Source organism: Sus scrofa, chromosome 8 (assembly GCF_000003025.6).
Source record: "Sus scrofa isolate TJ Tabasco breed Duroc chromosome 8, Sscrofa11.1, whole genome shotgun sequence".
NCBI lineage: Eukaryota > Metazoa > Chordata > Mammalia > Artiodactyla > Suidae > Sus > Sus scrofa.
The window spans coordinates 113627064-113646098 of record NC_010450.4 but is presented as its reverse complement, the minus strand read 5'-3'; the positions used below and the strand labels follow the sequence as shown (position 1 = coordinate 113646098).

Sequence of the window (19035 nt, the reverse complement as noted above, 5' to 3'; positions counted from 1 at the left end):
GAGGGGAACAAAGCGTATTTCACTGCTAAGGGTCAGATCTCATAATCCTCCTAGTTAAAACCATGGATGCCCTCAAAGGCACAAAGAGACAGCATTCTGCCTCTTAAATGTGCTTCTGCATTAATCTAGAAATTCTTTGTTGATAACCAAATGCGTAGCAATCACATTTAAATTTCAGAATATTGCAATCAGATGTATTCGAAAAGAGACGGGGAAAAAAAGGAACCAAAAGCTATTAAGTGGAGCTTTTAAAGTCATGGCCAGATGCTGTTTCAAAACAAACATGTCAGCTCTATCCCGGTTAAAGTAGATAGAATCCTCTAGTCTCTTCGGGAGTTGTACTTGGAATATGAAATGGGAATTTCGTTTAGCGTTTTTCAGGTGTGATGTTTTGAAAAAATTTTTGCCAATAATATTTTCAATGCAATTGCTTTTGAACAGGGCAGCAGGGGAAGCCAAGTTAGGTTAACAGATCAACCATAAAAAATTCAAGAGGGTCCTTTGCAAGGTGAGAGGGAGTCTGTGGCTTTGCCATGTGGTTGCGTGGCTCCACCAAGTTGCTCTGCCTGTTTTGCAGGGGTTTGCGGTGTACTCACTGACACTTCGGTGGCTGCAGGCTGAGGATGGCTCTTCGGCAGCCTCAGCCAGCTTGGCACTGTCTCAGCTCCGGGAAGTCCACGCTGTTTTACAAAGAGCAGGTGGGCGAGAAAGCTCAACACTGCAGGGCACGTTGCGCAGCTGTGAGAGGTGGAATTCCCCTCAAAAGGATCTGCACTGCTTTGAAAATAAATTCATCATTAAAATAGAAGGATTTCTGAAGCAGTAGACGAACACACAGGGCTTGATTGATTTCAAATTAACTCTTTGTACTCATCTTTCACTCATCCTGTAAGGGAATGTCTCTGCGTTTTCCAGGGAGGTAACGCAAATACTCCTTGACATCTTTTCAAGGAGGAGAGTGAAACGTTGGAGCACTTAGGCCACTGCATCTGCTTTCCATTCCCCCTGGATCTTGCTGCTCCGATGAGGGGCAGGGAGGGAGCCTGGCTGCAATTCAGGCGCTCTGTGTTGCTTCATGTTCAGTATTTAGGAAAAGAGGCATATGCTTCTCCCTGGAAGGAGGCTCTGTGCTTATTCTGAAGGCTAGGTGGGTGCTCCTTCTCTCGCCTCCTTTCCCTTTCTCCCCCTCTTTCTGGGTCTGGGCTCTTCCCTTGGCCTCCACCCCCCTACCCCCCACCCTGTGAGTTAAGAATGGCCTTGCTTCTGTTCTTCTTGCTGCTAATTTAAAGCCTTTCCTCTCCCTTGTGGAAAATATCTGATAACACCGTTTTCTCTGAGGGAGGCTATTTGTATATCTTTCGTCCACGAATCCCATAAACAATTAAATGCAAAGCAGGCTAGTCTGTGGAAACCTTTCTGGCTACTTAAGTGAAGTTTCCTAATCCTTTTCTGCAGCGACCCAGGACCAGGCTCTGGGGCCCATTCATCTGCCGTTGCTCCTCAAGCACTTCGATCTCAGGCCTTCATTACAGCTCATTTCAGCATTAAGGATGATCTGAATTCATGAGCTCTTCCCTTCCTAATAAGTGCCATTCATATCCATCCTCAGGAGCCACCACAGCTCACGGAAAACTGGTTCAAACCACACGCAAAAGAATAATGGCCTGGCTTCAAACACAAGTGAAAAACGGGGGTTTTATTAGCTGAATGAACCTTTGAATGAGATGCTTCATTAAACAGAAGAGTCTCGTTTTCAGGGCGCTGTTAAATCCACCAATTGGCACTCTGAGATTAGTAAGTGTGATTATTTCATTTTTTTTTTTTTCAGGTGAAAATCCTAAGGTGGAGAAGAGACTGAATATGCCCACTGTGCCCAAGGCAGGGTTAGAGTTGATTTGGGGTTTACTTGGCTTCATGGATTTGAAACCATAGATGCTCTTACACATCTTTCCCGTTTGATTGGAGTGAAGCATGCCACTCCTAAAAAGAAACTACTCGTTCTTTCATTTCCTTCAAAAAAAAAAAAAAGAGAGAGAGAGAGAGAGAAGAAGAAGAAATTTAATTTGGATTCGGCTAATACCCTTATAACATCTAAAGCTGTCAAGCAAAAAGAAGAGTAGATAATTAGAAGATGATGGGAGCCAGCACAGAGCCGAGTGGAGGAAAAGACAGGCACAGGGTAAGGCGGCAAAAGCCACCACCTAATCCATTAACAGCCTTTTGCTATAATTATGTTTTGCTCTGGCTTTAAACTGGTGAAAGCACAAAGGAGACACTATTAAAGTCTTAATACCCACAGTAGAACGTTCATCCTGTAGAACAGTGAGTTGTGGGCACCAAAGCGGGATCTGTATGAGCACCAGGCAGATTTGAGGTTAGCACTTAGTAGGAGCGGTCAATGACTTTGCAGAAACCTGGGGGAAAGAGTAGGTGGGGTTCCTCTAAGTCCTTTAAAGCTCCTCAGAGCACTCCTTGCTCTTACTCAATTGGTTCATTTTCTGGACTCTTACCCATGGGAGAATGTGACCTTTAGGAGAGGTGACTGATGGAGGGCCCCGGGCGAGTCCGCGTCTTTGGGCGGGAGGAAGGTGTGCCAGCACTTGCGCACAGCAGAGGATGACGGAAGGCTTCAGAAGAACAGGTCTGAAGGGGACAGAGCCATCAGGCCCCCTCCCCTGGTGACTCCACCCGGCGTCCCTGGTCCCGCAGTGGCCTTGCAGATTATAGAGGGGATGGTTTCACCCTCTCTCCAGGGGGCCACACGGTTCTAAATGGCTGGTCCCCAAGAGTCACCTTCACTCCTGTCAATACCCTGCGAGAGGGCTAAAATTAAAATTAATAGCAGGAAGAGGAGCTTAGAGATCCCCCTCACTGAGCCTTTCAATTAAGGCTACTGATTAAGTCTTCGATTTCCTTACCACATAAAAAAAGACCAAGGGTACGCTCATGTGAGCGGCTGTTTCTTTTTGCTCCCCCCCAACTCTCTTTGGCCTGACCCGATGTTTTCAATTTTGCTGCATGGTGTGAGCAAGCGCTGCCACTGGAGCAGGAAGCATCCTGGATGCCCCTTCCATGTGGGCACAGAAGCCCGGGGATCATCGTCAGCCCCGCTCAGACAGAGCAGCACCCCCCTTGCCCCCTCCCCCGCCCGCCCCAGAGCCCCCTCTGCCTCCTGCCCCCGGGACCCAACAGCCTCTGGATCAAGACTTACACATCTTGTGTCTTCCTCCTCCTATTAAAGGTGTGAACAGTTTCTCTTTTTATAACATGTTTAAAAGAAGGACTATCAAGACTTTTGCGTATCTTTCATGACAGTCACCGGAACAAACTGTTATTTCCCTTTCTCTGTGTGTAAGTCTTGTAAGGAGACTTTGCTTGCAGCGATGTTAGCTGGCTATGTGTGAGTATCTGTAGCCCTTGGCAGCCAAACATGTTAGAAATGGGATTGTTGCTGGGCCCAAATGTTGGACCAGTACTATAGAGTAAAAATTAGTGAATTTGTGCTCCTGGAGGAAAAAAAAAAAAAAAAAAAAAAAAAACAAAACTTTACATTAATAGTCTAGCTTTGGAGTTCCCTTCTTGGCTCAGCAGTTAATGAACCACTAGAATCCATAAGGATGTGGGTTCAATCCCTGGCCTCGCTCAGTGGGTTAAGGATCTGGCGTTGCCGTGAGCTGTGGTGTAGGCCACAGATGAGGCTCAGATCTGGTGTTGCTGTGGCTGTGGTGTAGGCTAGAAGCTGCAGCTACGATCTGACCCCTAGCGGGGGAACTTCCATATGCCATGGATGTGGCCCTAAAAAGCAAAAAAAAAAAAAAGTCTGGCTTTTTAACAATCACTCTAAAGCCTAGATGCTTTGGTGGGATTCCACACACTTTATTCTCATGAAAAATTACCAGAAAGCTTCTGTTGTTGCTCTGTAGACCCGTTACACTATACCCAGGTAGTTAATTGTTTAAATTGGCCACAGTGAGCTAAGAGGGCTTAGGAGCAAAGGACAAGTAAACCCGGATCTCTGATGCTATAGGTAGGCTAGAAGAAGTTAAAAGGACTATTTTCCCCAGCTGCTTCTCATTCCACCACATAGAAACAATCACAATTTGCCATTCATTTTCTCCTCCTCTTTTGATTTTGGTGTGCCAAATATTCTAAGTTCAGGATGTAAGGCAGGCAAGTATTTTATCATTTTAGGGACCAGGCAACTGAAACACAGAATAAGTCCCCTCAGCCAGGGTTGTGTAAATGAACTCCTAGCTGGGACAATCGCCAGAGGTTAAGGATGGAAGCCCTGGAGTCAAGATACTCACTTAAAATGCCAGTTTTCACGTTCTTTAACGCACAGGTCAGTCATTGCAACTCTCTGAGTCTCAGTTTCCTCATCTATGAAAGGGGGCTGTCTAGAACTGCTTCCTAGGACTGCTGTTGGGAGGGTTAAAAGAGCTAAGTATGTGACCCTTAAAAGTTCATACTTTTAAGAGTTGGTCTAATACACAGTGAACACCTAATAAATATACTTGTATTACTACTGATGAGGGACCTGAGGATCAGTTGAAGAATTTCCCAAAAGAAGCCACACAATTAGAGACAGAGTTAGTCCCACAGCAAAGTACACGTTTTTTTTCCTGTAGCTTTTGCAACCATTCTCTAACAAGGGCTCTTATTTCTTTTCCAAGTGCAAGAGAGAATTTCTTCTGAGCATTGTTGTTATTCAGTTTGGTCAGATTCCTAAGAATATACATATTTTAAAGCAGGATTAGCTTGCAGAAGCAGCCAAATGGTGAGCTGGTCAGACGATTCATCCTAATACTGATTCAAACATAAATTTTAACTCGGCCGAATCCATCAAAGTACAAGGGCTCTGTTTAGTCGGGTACCAAGTGGTTCCAGCAAGTATTTTTCCTAAGGGGCACCCAGGCTGATGCAACTTCAGCTGCTCTAAAAGCCTATACCATTTGGAAACGAGTGAGCAGTCAGTTTTGCCAACAAACATGTCTGAAATTCTAAATCCATCATTCCATCAGTGCTCATAAAACAAGGTCCAGATTTACTTTCCACTGGTGTTTGTTCTGCTCATTAATTATATTCATATCTGTTTCTTTGAAGTTATTGAGACTATTGGGAAATGTAAAAGAAAGCTGTATTGATTTCAGTCTTAATATCATTCCATCTTTATTTCCTTCATCTAGGAGCTCTCAGGCATGTTGAGTGACACATGGTGACGGGTGTAGTATGTCGGGCACAGAGTAGGACATTATCAACAGAGCCCAGGCTCTCCAGATCTGCAGTCTCTTTGGTGAGAGGGTTTAGATTTAGAACGTCTGGATTGTATTCTACGAAAATCTCCACAGCCTTTCCTTTCAAAATCAATTTCAGTTGTCAAAAAAGGGGGGAGGGAGTAGTGGTGAGTCACTTTGAAATCATATAGCTTATTATTATCATCGTTTTTTAAAAGCTTATTACTATAATTTTTCTCCCAAAGGAGCTGAGTTGATTTATAACCTCACCTTCCTTATCTCAACATGTGGCTGAGTTCAGAAGGGAATTACAATTGGGGGATTTTTTTTTTCCCCCCTGCGGGAAAAAACTGGTAGAACACACCCCAACCTCATTTTGAAATTGAGCATGAACTTTTTTAGCCCCTTGAATTTACTTCAGAAATACAAATACATATACTAAGACCATGCCCTGAGTACTTCACAAGTGAGACCCCCCTGGGACCCGTCTCCACAACCAGGGACTGTAGGCTCCACAACGCTGCAGTGTATGCTGGGTTGAATGTCGCTTCTTTGAGGGCAAGTTTTCTTTTCTGCTTTGTTCATTTCTGTCTCCGGAGCACCTAGAACAGTGCCTGGCTCACAGTAAGTGCTTGGTATTTGTGATGTAAGAGAATGATCGGGGAGGTAACAGAGAGTGAGGAGCTAGGAGCAGGGCTGTGGGGTCAGATAGACAGACCTGGGTTCAGACTGTAACCTTGCCTCATGAGCTTGGTGGCTTTGATTCGCCTTTAGCTGCAGCCTTGCCATCTGTTAAATGGGTATAAGGATAATGCCCACTGCTTCAGATTGTTGTGAGGCCATCATGCATGAAGAAAACTCACTGATCTTCTGAATATGCAACTCTCCATACATGGTTTGCATCCTGGAACAGCCTCCAATCTGGGGATGAGGGTCTCCCTCGAGTCCGGTATCTGGGGCCCACGAAGCGCAATCTGTCTTCCCCAAATGTGCTTCACGTTAACACATGGAAAGTAACTCTCACCCTTTGTAAAGGAAGGGTCCTCTGTCTTTCTGGGCATTTCAGCAGTGGCGGGAGCTGCCTCTTCTGTGTCCCTGACCCGGCTCATGTCGCTTCTGGGCTAAGGGTCCATGTCATGTCAGCCCAGGCACAGCAAAGAGAGAGGAAGAAACTGTTTTCAGCTTGGATGACTGATGGCCTGGGATTATTATTCTTCAGGTTCCAGGACACAGTGCTCCTATTATTTCCAGAGAGCTTTCATTTATTTTTTCAACGGTGAAAGCCCATGCCAGTATGGTGGTCTGAAACCTCATGGCAGCATATATATGAGACGATCATATTGCATCCTTGGTTGCCTTAAACAGGGTGCTACTGTTGCAGAAAGGAAGTTCCAGAGGTAACTATTCCCCTGTGACTCTAATGTGGTCAGCGGAACTGTCTTATGCAAAGTAGGCTTTGAAAAGGTGTTTGCTGGCTGAAATAGAGGGACGGCCATTCCCAGCTGGCTTGTTTGCGCATCCCAGCCAGTATCCTGCCTCTCACCAGTGCCAACACCTGATATGCCAGAAGAAGACAGATCTTTCCTTGAGCTCCCTTTCCATGAATCAAAGAAGCATCCTCCTCCCACCTCTTTTGCCCTTTCAGAGGAGACTGAGGGAGGGAGACGTGGTTAAGGCAAAAATCGGATGATGGAAAACCACTGTAGCCCGCCTGTGCTGGGCGGGGCCGGCAACAGTGAGGAGAATCTGAGGACTCCGTCTGATGGGACTGGGGTGCCTAACAAGGCAAGATGCCTAACAGGGGTGAGGTGAATTTCACAAATGAGTGAAGAGGGCAGGTGTGAGGCAGAAAGGTTTAGGGAGGGGTAGAGACTGGGGCAAAGCAAGTGTCTTCCCCAAAGGGCATGGCCACTAGGAAATTTCAACTCCTTGCGTGTGGGATGTCAAACCTGGTGGACCAGCTCTTTGGATTTTTAAAGCAAACAATCCACTTGGCCTGTGAAACCTCTGAAGTTGTGAACATTAACGGCATGTCTAGTATTGTTTTGAAGGGTGTGCAGACCAAAGAAAACATGTCTCTGGGACTTTGGATTTCTCTGAGATGAACACTGACTCTGCAGTTACTTGCCGGGTACCTATGATGTGCCCAGCATGGTATCAGGAGCAGCAGATATAAAAAGGCAAAAGATGTGGTAATATTTACCAAGATTTTATTAAGTGAAGGAGACGCAGAAACAGATTAATACATAAAAAGGGCTGGAATAGAGCAAAATGATGAAGATAAAGGGATGGTAAAGGAAGGGACCATCTCGTTTTCCAAGGTAGAGGGTTGTCAGAAACCGTGAGGCGAGTTTTACCTGCTGGGGAGATGGGGAGGGTGGTGGTGATGAAGGGCCTTCGTGGCAGAGGGAACACAGGCGTGTGTGGGGCCTGCTCAGCATGTCTGGAAACCAGGGTAGGCTCGCTGAGCTGGTGTGCAGGGCAAATGGCAGGTGACAAGGCTGGCCCTGCCTGCTGGAGCCTGATATTTCATCCCCAAATGTCAGAACACACTTCCTTTCACCTCCAACCTGCCCTGGGGCACCACAGCAGCGTGCCGGACTGTTGGGGAACCGGCGTGGCTATGTTTGCCTTTATCCACGTCCAGTCCACACCTGCAGCTGTTCTGTCTCTAGTCTCCATCTGCCTTTCTCATCCCATTGTAACCGTATCCACTCAGCATCTGGGCACTTCCGTACCCCACCCCCCGCAACACACCCAGCATCTCTTACAGTCGTGTGGGAGTGCTGAATGCCAGCAGCACTACTTTCACCAACAGCTAAAACTCTAACATTAGGTAATCGGTTATCTTCTCCTAATTAAAAAAAAAAAAAATGCGCCATCTGCCAAATTCATATGGAAGGTCTTAGTAATCTATGAGTGTGATTTGATTTTACTAGTTGTAATAAATGTTTGTTTTTTCAGTGTCTTGCTTTTATCCTCCTATCCTGAGTTGTACAGGACATCAGACCATTGTCCTGATTGAAACAGATGTATATTGCCTTTTCTCAGGCAGGCTATGCCGACAGGGCAGCAGAGCGTGGTGCTTAAGCATTGACTCTGGTGCCAAGGTTGAAATTCCAGGTCCACTTCTGACCTGTTGTGGGAACATGGGGTGGCAACTCTGCTGTTATGGTTTGAATTATGATCCCTCCCCCCTCCACCCCCCCAAAAAAAATCCATGTGTTGAAGCTGTAATCCCCAGTACCTGTGTTTGTGAATGCAGGCATGTGGCTGCATTTGGAGATAAGGCCTGGACAGAGGTGATTCAGGTCAAATGAGGTTGGTGTGGTGGGCCCTAATCCAGTCCAACTGGAGTCCGTCTGAGAGGAGGAAATCTGACACACAGAGGGACACCTGTGCATGTCCAGAGCACAGACATGTGAGGACAGAGAGGGAAGGTGGCCATCTGCAGGGTGAGGAGAGAGGCTTTGGGAGAAAGCAGCCCTGCTTGTGCCCTGAACTTGTCCTCAATCTTGATCATCTAGCCTCCAAAACTGTGAGAAAATACATTTCTGTTGTTTAAGCCACCCGGTTTGTGGTAGTTTCTTATGGCAAATGAATATATTTCCCTCTCCATATCTGTTTACCATAAAAACCTCACAGGGCTTTTATGATGATTAAACGAGCTAATAGAAGGAAAAACACAGAGGCATATGATGTTAGCTATGGTTAACACGAGTACTATTTCAAATGGCCTCAAGTCAAAGAAAAGAACAGGTACATAAAAATGTATCTTCAGCTGGCTCGCATCTTTCTCTAGCTCTGTATTTGAAACATGCGATTTTTGTGGAAGAGTAGAATAGATCAGGTGAAAGAAGTTAAGAAACATTTTAGCATGTCGGCATTCATGAGTGTGGAATATTGGTTTCCTACTTTGTATGAACTGCTATGGGTAATTCTGGAATTTACTCTCAAATTGGTTAGAAAATGTTTCCTCTCTAGATTGAAGTAATAATAATCTCATTTGCCCCAACTCCAAAGCCCTTTGAAGTTAAACATGGAGAGAGAGGATGGCAGGCCCACTCAGCAGAGATTAGATCTTGTTTTAAACACTAGCTGCTCTGAGAATAATTTTCTTAATTAATATTCACAAGATAGCATACACTTGAGACTATATTTTCATGTAACCTACTTGCATATAATTGTTCTTTGCTAAGGCTCTTCGCTGCATTTGTATCTTCCTTTTGTGTTGGTATATTCAACAAAATCATTTCCATCTAAAAGCAGTGCTGAAGGGGGTGGGAGGTTCTCGGGGTCTCCCCTTCTGTGTGAAAGCTAGCACACATGGGCTTTCATCTCATTTCTAAAGTTAATATTGTTTTGTGCTTATTCCCATTCTTAACTGGATGCACATGGCTTTCAGAACCCCCCTTCTACTCTGAACTCAGGGCCCGGACATTTTCAGGTGCTGCCCTCTTTGTCATCTCATGCCACATGGCAAAGTGTTTATCCAACCCCCCTACGGCTTCAGTTGGCCCAGGGGCCTTCAGGCCTTGAAAGAGCCACGTCTGTGATCAGTCACAGCTTCGAGGTTATCAGTGCCCATCTGGGTCGGGCAAGCAAACATCCTCAGCTGCAGGGACTTCAAGTTATTCCAGGGTTGGCTTGCCCAGAGATGGGCGAGAGGAGCTAGAATGACTTGGAAAGAAACCTTCCTGCTTGTCTAACTGCACAGCCTTACAAGTGTCGCATATATCTTTGAGTAAGCTGAAAAATTAAGTCTATCTTTTAAATACATTTTTAGCTCATTTGAAAGTCATAGTGAGCCTTTGACATTTGCAAGAAAATGCCTCTTACAGTAAAAGAGCACCCCGCAACACACACACGCACAGAGCACATATACTAACTTGCTTGTTTGTTTTGTTCTTATAGTTCTTATAGTTGTTGTATATAACTTTCTAAATAGTTGGTAACAATTTTACCATCAAACAATTAGTGGTTGAGCTAATGCTTAGAGCAAACCATATTTACTGTTATAAAGGTGCAAAATACTTGAATACTGATATATAATATATATGTTATTATTTATTAAATATAACATATACTATATATGTATGGGCCAAATGAAGAATGTCGCTCACTATCCAGCTCTACAAGGATTGCGTCACTAGCCACTGCAGTCACTGACCTCCAGCACACCCTGAGACGAGTTCCAGGCTGAGATCAGGATGAGGCACTCTGTGCTCTGGGAAACCTAGCAGACTCAGCCTTCAAATAGTTAGATATTTTCAGGAGAAAATTTTTATAAACCCAACCTCTTGCATCTTCCCATACAAAAAAGCACCAAAGCCATTAACTAAGATGTCTGTTCCTCATGACGAGTGGCAGCTTTCTACTGAGATGTGGGCTTGGTTGCATGTACCCCCTTCGCCAAAATCGCATATGTGCTGATCTCCCCTCTTACCTCTTCGGAGCAGTTCCTCAGGCCTCTCTGAGAGGCTGTCTCCCAGGGTATAGTCTTCAGTAGGCCAACGTAGCTGTCTATCATCTACATGCCTACATATATTTTCCTTCCTAGATTTAGTACCTGCAAGACCACATTTCTTTAGTGCTGATAGATGATAAAGTCTTACATGAGGGGAGTATGACATATTTTCATGATTGTTTTGTTTGTCTTATAATTTCCTGATTGCCAGGTTCACCTGGAGCATAATATCTGCTGATAACTCTCTTTGAAATGATTACCCACCTAGGAATTTGCACCAGGGACACGAGCTAGAACTGTTTCTGCACCAGACTGAAGTTACCACTGTCCAAGTCTGCACTGTGTGCTGGCAAATAGTCCCACTTCTTGCTGCACGGGCCCCTGCAGCTCTGCCATGTTAAGCCCTGGCCCTTTCTCTGCCCGTGTGGTCATAGAAGTCATCCTCCCACCGTCTCCAGACCTGTCCAGGTAAGCATTCCAATATCATGTGCGAGACAGCTCACAAAATAAGAAAATACAAATGACTGAAATGTGATTTGCTCAGCCTCACGCAACTGAGATTCAGTATGTCACCAATCAGAGAGTCAGAGAGTAAAAAGGTTGCCAGCAGGGCATGGGGGAAAGTCTGAAGAGGTGCTCACTCTCCTGAATCGTGGAGAGAGAAGAATAGGTACAACTCCAGTGGAAGCAATTTGGCAAGATCATTAGCATTGCAACTGCACACGTGCTTTGACCAGCTATTCCTAGGAATTTGTCCTGTAGGTATAGTCTCCTATAAACTAAACGATGTGTTTAGAAAATTCATCACAGCCTCATTTGTGACAGAGGTCGGAATGTTCAGGAGTAAGGGACGAGTTGAATAAACTGTGGGGCATCTGGCTAAAGGACTCTAATGCAGCTGCAGATGAGGATGGAGAAGTTCTTTTCTGACCTGGAGGATTTTGAAAATATTCTTAGAAGGAGGAAAAAAACAAAGGGAAAGTGTGAGGGTGTGTGGGAAACAGAATATAAACGATTGCTTGTATGTATACAGAGTATCGCTGGTAGGAGTCTCAGGGAACTAATTATGCCCATTCCTGGGAGTGGGCAATGGTGCTGGGGGGCTTTGAGACAAGAATGGAAAAGAAACTCACTGTACGTGCTTTTATAACTTCTGGTTTTGAAATATATAAAAGTTTTACCTATAACAATAGAGGGAGTTCCCATTGTGGCTCAGCAGGTTATGAACCTAATTATTATCCATGAGGATACGGGTTTGATCCGTCCTCATTCAGTGGGTTAAGTATCTGGCGTTGCCCTGAGCTGTGGTGTAGGTCACCGACTCAGCTGGGCTCTGGCGTCACTGTGGCTATGGTGTAGGCTGGCAGCTGCAGCTCTGATTCAACCCCTAGCCTGAGAACTTCCATATGCTGCAGGTGCAGCTCTAAAAAGCAAGAAAGGAAGGAAGGAAGGAAGTAGGTCTTTTTTAAAAAAAGTAGAAAATGGGGAAAAAAATAAAATCATAGGAGCTCCCATCATGGCTCAGCAGTAAAGAACCAACTAGGATCTATGAGGATGCAGGTTGGATCCCTGGCCTCACTCAGTGGGTTAAAGGATCCGGTGTGGCTGTGAGCTGCAGTGTAGGTCGCAGTCACAGCTCGGATTCAGCATTGCTGTGGCTGTGGTGTAGGCCAGCGGCTATAGCTCAGATCAGACCCCTCGCCTGATGCCGCAGGTGTGGCCCTAAACAAATGAAAAAAGTAAAAATATAAAACCATAAAAATCATGCACACACCTTGCATGTTCATTTCTCTGCTACACATATTATTTGAAATATGGTGGAACTAGAGAAATTAGAGGAGAAAAATCAAAATTATTAAAGGGTTTGGGGAAAATGTCTCTAAGAATCAGGATCACTTAGTTTCTGAAAGAAGAGGCTAGAGGAAGATTTAATAACAGTCCTGAAATACCAGTAAGTCGGAGGGACAAAAATTTGCTACTCTGCTGTGCTGGCTGTTAACATTAAAGTTTATTGGGGCTTGTTTGTTTTTGGTCTTGTCTACAGTATGTGGAAATTAAAGGAGAGATACGAATAAAAAGTTTTGGTTTTCTACCGTGGGTCATGTATCCAGTGAATTGGTGAGATTTATTTTCAAAAAAACCAACAGATCTTACTATGAATTGCATCAGAGACAGGGAGGCAGATTGGACACCATGGAGAATTTTCTTGCTCTAAAATTTACAAGATATGAACTTGCTTACTATGGGAGATTGTGGTACCTTTATTTTTTATTTTTATTTGTGTTTTTTTGCTTTCTAGGGCCACACCCGTGGTATATGGAAGTTCTCAGGCTAGGGGTCTAATCGGAACTGTAGCCACGGTCCTACGCCAGAGCCACAGCAACGCCAGATCTGAGCGGTGTCTGTGACCTACACCACAGCTCACGGCAACACCCGATCCTTAACCCACTGAGCGAGGCCAGGAATCAAATCTGTATCCTCATGGATACTAGTTGGATTCGTTTCCACTGTGCTACAACGGGAACCCGGTTTTTTTTTTTTTTTTTTTTTTTCCAAGATCCAACTTTACCAGTATGATTTTCTTTTCTTTCTTTTTTCCTTTTTTACAACTTTCTTTTTCAAGTTTTTTAAAAAATTGCTTTAAGAAAATTTTAAAGTGAAAACTAAAACAAGTAATATGAAAATTTGGCCCACTTTGTGAAAATGGGATGTAAATGTGGTTTGCAAAATACTCTTCTAAGCAGAATATGTAGAAAAGTCAGAAAGCAAAATGCTGTAGAGTACTCTTCCAGTTACCACAGAGGGAGTCTGTAGAGTTATCCTTAGCTCAAGTGTTCTCAGGATTAGTTCAGAAGAATTTATAGATTTGTGACATTTTTCTAAATGAGAGTTCCAATCAGTTGGGTCTAATGGCTGAAATTAGAAATCTAATGGCTCAGAAATAAGGGCTGAAGCTGTAGTGTAAAAAACACAGCTTTAAAATGAAAAAGAGAAAAGTGAAAGAAGAGAAGGAAGGAAGAAGGAGAGAGAAAGAAAGAAAAACAAAGAGGGGGGAGGGAGGGACAGGGGGAGGGAGGGAGGAGGGAGGGGGGAGGGAGGAAAGGAAGAGTTCCACCGGGGAAAATAGAGATTGTGAGCATTCTGAGCACTCCGGGTCCTTAATTTCATTTTGATGTTTCGGGTTACCTCAGAAGACAGTTCGATTTGCACTCTTGATTTAAAATATTAATTAAGCTCTACGGACTCCATAATTCTGGGCCTTTAACACACAGTCATTGTTTAGTTTTCCCTGTTATACATTAGAATGTACAGACACTATGATTTCATTTAGCTAATTTCAAGATTAAAGATTTCCTTAATTGTAGTCTTCCGTTAGTTCTTTGTAGTTGCTAAAACGGCATGCTTTATAGCTCAAGGGAAAACTTGTACTATTTGAGTCCCTGTTAAAAGTAAACCATGGGCTTCCGCTTCCAGGAAGGTAGAGTAGACATGCTCCTCCCTGTTCCTCCCACTGAGTGTAGCCAAGACCCCAGCACTGTGTGTACAGCAAGAAGAGTCTGAAAGGTGCAAACAGGAGGGCAACCCAGCTAAGGAGCTTGGGACCCAAGAAACAAGGCGGTGGTGAGTCCCCTGAGTTTTCTTTTGCCTCATCTTATCCTAGACTAGGGGCTACAGAGGTCAGCAGTTGGAAATATCAGTAGGCACAGGCAAAAGAAAAAAAAAAGAAAAGCCACAGCAAAAGCTGACTCTCTCTAACCATTGGTCCAGGAATGAGGCAGTGTAGCAAAAAAGAAAATTTTTAGTCAGTAACTTCTCTGATCCAGCCAAAAACCACAGGAAAAGAAAAATTATGATCCTAAACCCCTCCCACAATAGTCTTGGCTGAATGGAGAGCCTAGGGTCTACTCTCACCAGCCTGTGATGAGGGGATCCAACCTCTGTGCCCAAATGATGCCAGAGAAGGCCAAGTAGGGAGTCAGGACTTTCCCCACTCCCCAGAGGTAACAAGGCCACCCTCAGTGGTGTCAGTGGAGCCCTCCTTCCTCTCCCAGGCAGACTCCCCATGGAGACTTAGTGGGGAGCACAGCCCCCACCTCTGCCCAGCAGTAAAGAGGAGCACCCCATCTTGAGTGTCAATAGAGGCCAAGAGGGAAACTTGGATATCTCCCCCCGCCCCCAGCAGTAATAAGGCAATTGCCCCCTTCCCCTGCAGAGAGGTCTCACAGGCAGCCAAAACAGGTTTAAGTAAGATCCAGTGTGTCATAATGTAATGCCCTAAATTCTAGGTTTTAACAGAAAATCACTATCTTTCTCCTCTATTTCTAATAGAAAATAACTTCCTGTATCAAGATCCAGGAAGATAGAGTTCCTTTTGTGGCTCAGCAGGTTAAGAACCCAATATAGCATCTGTGAGGATGCAAGTTCAACCCCTGGCCTTACTCAGTGAGTTAAGGATCCAGTATTACCACAAGCTGCAGTGTAGGTCATGGATGTGGCTCGGATCCTGTGTTGCCATGGCTGTGGTATAGGCTGGCAGCTGCAGCTCTGATTCAACCCTAGCCTGGGAACTTCCATATGCTTCAGGTGCAGCTATAAAAAGAAAAAAATATATATATCCATGAAGATTTCAAAGACAATCAATAAATGCCAACACTGAGAGGGTAGAGGTATTAGAGTTATGTAACATCATAAAAATGTTCCATCGTAAAAATGCTTCAATGAGCAGATATGAACATGCTTAAAACAAATAAAAAATAGAAACTCTTTGCAAGGAAATAGAAAATATAAAAATGAACCAAATGGAAATTTAGAAATGAAAAATGCAATAGGCAGTGATAACAACCAAATCCAATGGGTAGGCTCAACAACAGAATGGAGGGGATGAAAGAATCAGTGAACTTAAAGATCAAACAATAGAAAGCAGCCATTCTGAATAACAGAGGGAAAATAGGCCAAAAAAAGGAACAGAGCCTCAAGGACCTGTAGAACTATATATAAAGATCAAATATTCCTGTCACCAGTGTTCCAGAAGGAGAAAAGAAAGATGATGGAACTGAAAATGATTTTTTTAAAAAAAGATGAAAACATCCCAGATTCAGTAAAATACATAAATCTATAGATTCAAGAAGCTGAGGGAGTTCCCATCGTGGCTCAGTGGTTAATGAATCCAACTAGGAACCATGAGGTTGCGGGTTTGATCCCTGGCCTCACTCAGTGGGTTAAGGATCTGGCATTGCTGTAAGCTGTGGTGTAGGTCACAGACGTGGCTCAGATCTGGTTGCTGTGGCTGTGGCGTAGGCCAGAGGCTACAGCTCCGATTAGACCCCTAGACTGGGAACCTCTATATACCGCAGGAGTGGCCTAGGCAAAAGGAAAAAAAAAAAAAAAAAAAGAAGCTGAGTGAAACTCAGGTAGAATCCCTAGAGAATCTACACCAAGACACATCACTGTCAAATTTCCAAAAACAAAGTAAAGAAGAAAACTTGAAAACAGCCCAAGAGAAACAAACCCTTACCTTTCAATGAATGGAAAAACAATTTCAATAACAGCAGATTTTTTTCATCAGAGAAAAATCAATCAAAACCCTTAGTTCACAAGAGCCACCCATTATGAAATAAAATTTTATTCTACAAAGTATTTCTCAATTTCCAAGCCTACCATATGACCCAGCAATTGTACTTCTGGGCATTTATCCCAGAGAAATGAAAACTTGTGTTCGCATAAAAACCTGTACATAAATGTTTATAGCAACTTCATTTGTAAAAGCCCCAAATTGGAAGTAATTCAGATATCCTTCAACAGGTAACTAGACTAACCAACTCTGGTAAAGCATACCATGGAACACCACCCAGCAATTAAAAAAAAAAAAAAAAAAAGAATAAACTATTGATATATACAACACTTGGATGAATCTCCAGGGAGTTATGCTGAGTGAAGACAGCCAATCCCAAAATGTTTCATACTGTATGATTCCATTTATATGACATTTTGAAATGACAAAATTACACAAGTGGAGAACACAGTGGTTGCCAGGGGTTAATAAAGGGGTGGTCGTGGAAGGGAAGTGGATTTTGCTGTAAAAGGGCCGTCCATCTGAGGGGTCCTCGTGGGTAGGGAAATGTTCTGTCTCTTGACAGAGCTGTGTGAATGTCAGCATCCTGATTATGATATTGTATAATAGTTTTGCAAGATGTTACCATTAGGAGAAAATGGATGAAGGGCACATAGGATCTCTCAGTATTATTTCTTGTAACTGCACAAGAATCTGAAATTGTCTCAAATAAAAAACTTAGTTAAAATCCAAATGTATTTTATCACATATGCATGATATATACAAAACAGAAATGGAAGTTCCTGTGTGGCTCAGCATGTTAAGGACACAATGTTGCCTCTGTGAGGATGCGGGTTTGATCCCGGGCCTCGCCCAGTGGGTTAAGGATCCAGTGTTCCCACAAGCTGCAGCATAGTTCACAGAGGCAGCTCAGATCTGGTGTTGCTGTGGCTGTGGTGTAGACCCCAGCTATGGCTCTTATTTGACCCCTGGCCTGGGAACTTCCACATGCCATGGGTGCTGCCAATTAAAAACAAAAACAAAAACAGAAATAGATTCACAGACATAGAAAACAAATTTATGACTATCAGAGGGGAGAGGTGTTGGGGAGGGATAAAATAGGAGTTGGGATTAGCAGACACAATCCACTATATATAAAATAGATAAACAACAAGGTCCTACTGTGTAGCACAGGGAACTATATTCAATATTCTGTAATAAACCATAATGGAAAAGACTATGGAAAAGATTATATATATATATGTATTACTGCATCACTTTACTATGCACCAGAAACTAGCACAACGTTGTAAATCAGCTATACTTCAATTAAAAAACAAATAGGTAAATAAACATTTTTCTCCCTATAAAATTAATCAATGCTTATGGTAGAAAAATAGGGCAAAAGAAAAATCACATTTAATCTCATTTTCCAAAGATATCATTGTTAGGATTTTGTGCAAATCTTTCCAGTCATTTATCCATGCCTGTATCTGCTGAAACAAAAGCAAAGACAAAATAGGATCACGGTGTCTGTGTTGTTCTAAGACCTTTCCCTATTTTGGCATTACATTGTAAACATTTTTCCATGTACTTCAATATTCTTCCACATTATTTTCAAAAGAGCCATCATATTCTATGGCATGAATGTATCATAGCTTAACTAGTTAATATCCTATTGTAAAACAATAGGTTGTTTGGAGTTTAGGCATTTTTGTTTTTTTGCAATCATTAGCAATGCTGTGGTGAACATCCCTGTAGCTAAATCTTTGCATACATTCATGATAATTTTCTTTGAGAAAATTCCTAGAACTGGATTTCTTTTTTTTGGTCCAAAGGCTTGCAAAATATTAAAGCTTTTTGGCAGGGGATTTGCCTTAGCAAATTTTTATAGTATCTCTGAGCTTTCACTAATTGTAATGTCTGCGGATTTTAATGCTAATTTCCAGAGCCAGATGACAAAAGATTCACAGGAGTGTTCCTATGGTTTCACTCTCTAGTGTAAAAACTCTTCAAAAGTTCAGGCCTGCTGAAGAGGGAAATCAGAGCTAAAGTGTGAGAGCTCCAGGGTGAGATATGTACTGTCACAGACAGACCCCGGTGATCCCCCAGTGATCCCTGCCCCTAGGTTAGTGCTTCCCAACGTGCCCTCCCCAAGAGGCTCCTGGGCTCCTAAAGCAGAGAATGTGGCGGAAGCGAGGGGATCCCGTACATGGGATTAGCTCTGTTGTATGAGGCTCCTCTTGGCAGACTGGAGCTAGAGACTCTCCTTATGGGCTTAATGAAGTAAGAGACCCCTTTGGAGGAGTCCATGTAGCTACCAACTGCAGCAGCTCTAGGGCCTGAGGATGGCCTCCCCCTGAAACTAGCAAAAAGCCGGGCCCTCAGTCCTACAGCCACAAGGAAGTGATTATGCCAACAGCCTGTGTGAACTTTCTGGTGGAGGCTCCCCAAGTCTCTCGAGTCTCTGGATAAAAACATGGCTCAGGTAACACCCTGACTGCAGCCACTTGAGACCCTGAACAAGAACCCAAACAAGTCATGCACAGGCTCCTGGCCCATAGTAACTAAAGAAAATAAACATATATGGTCTTATGACTTTTTTTTTTTACATGTCACCTAATACACTTTCCTGCCTGAAACCAGTATGCTAGCATGACTTTCACCCTTGCAGCTGATTCTCTGAATTCCCTCTAAAGCCACCCTCCTCCCACAGGTGCACTGTGGGCTGGTCCTTTCCCACCCTCCCCCGGCTTGGCTCTGTGTTGAAGGTGCTGCTCTTG

At 43.7% G+C, this 19035-nt stretch overlaps 1 long non-coding RNA gene across 1 annotated transcript in view; it reads left to right on the top strand.

The window, feature by feature from the left end:
- LOC100738196 overlaps nucleotides 1-19035 on the top strand; it is a 286079-nt gene that overhangs the window by 179173 nt on the left and 87871 nt on the right. Inside the window, exon 7 of the long non-coding RNA XR_002346834.1 lies at nucleotides 10970-11169. This is a non-coding gene — a long non-coding RNA (uncharacterized LOC100738196). The remainder of the gene's footprint in view (nucleotides 1-10969; nucleotides 11170-19035) is intronic.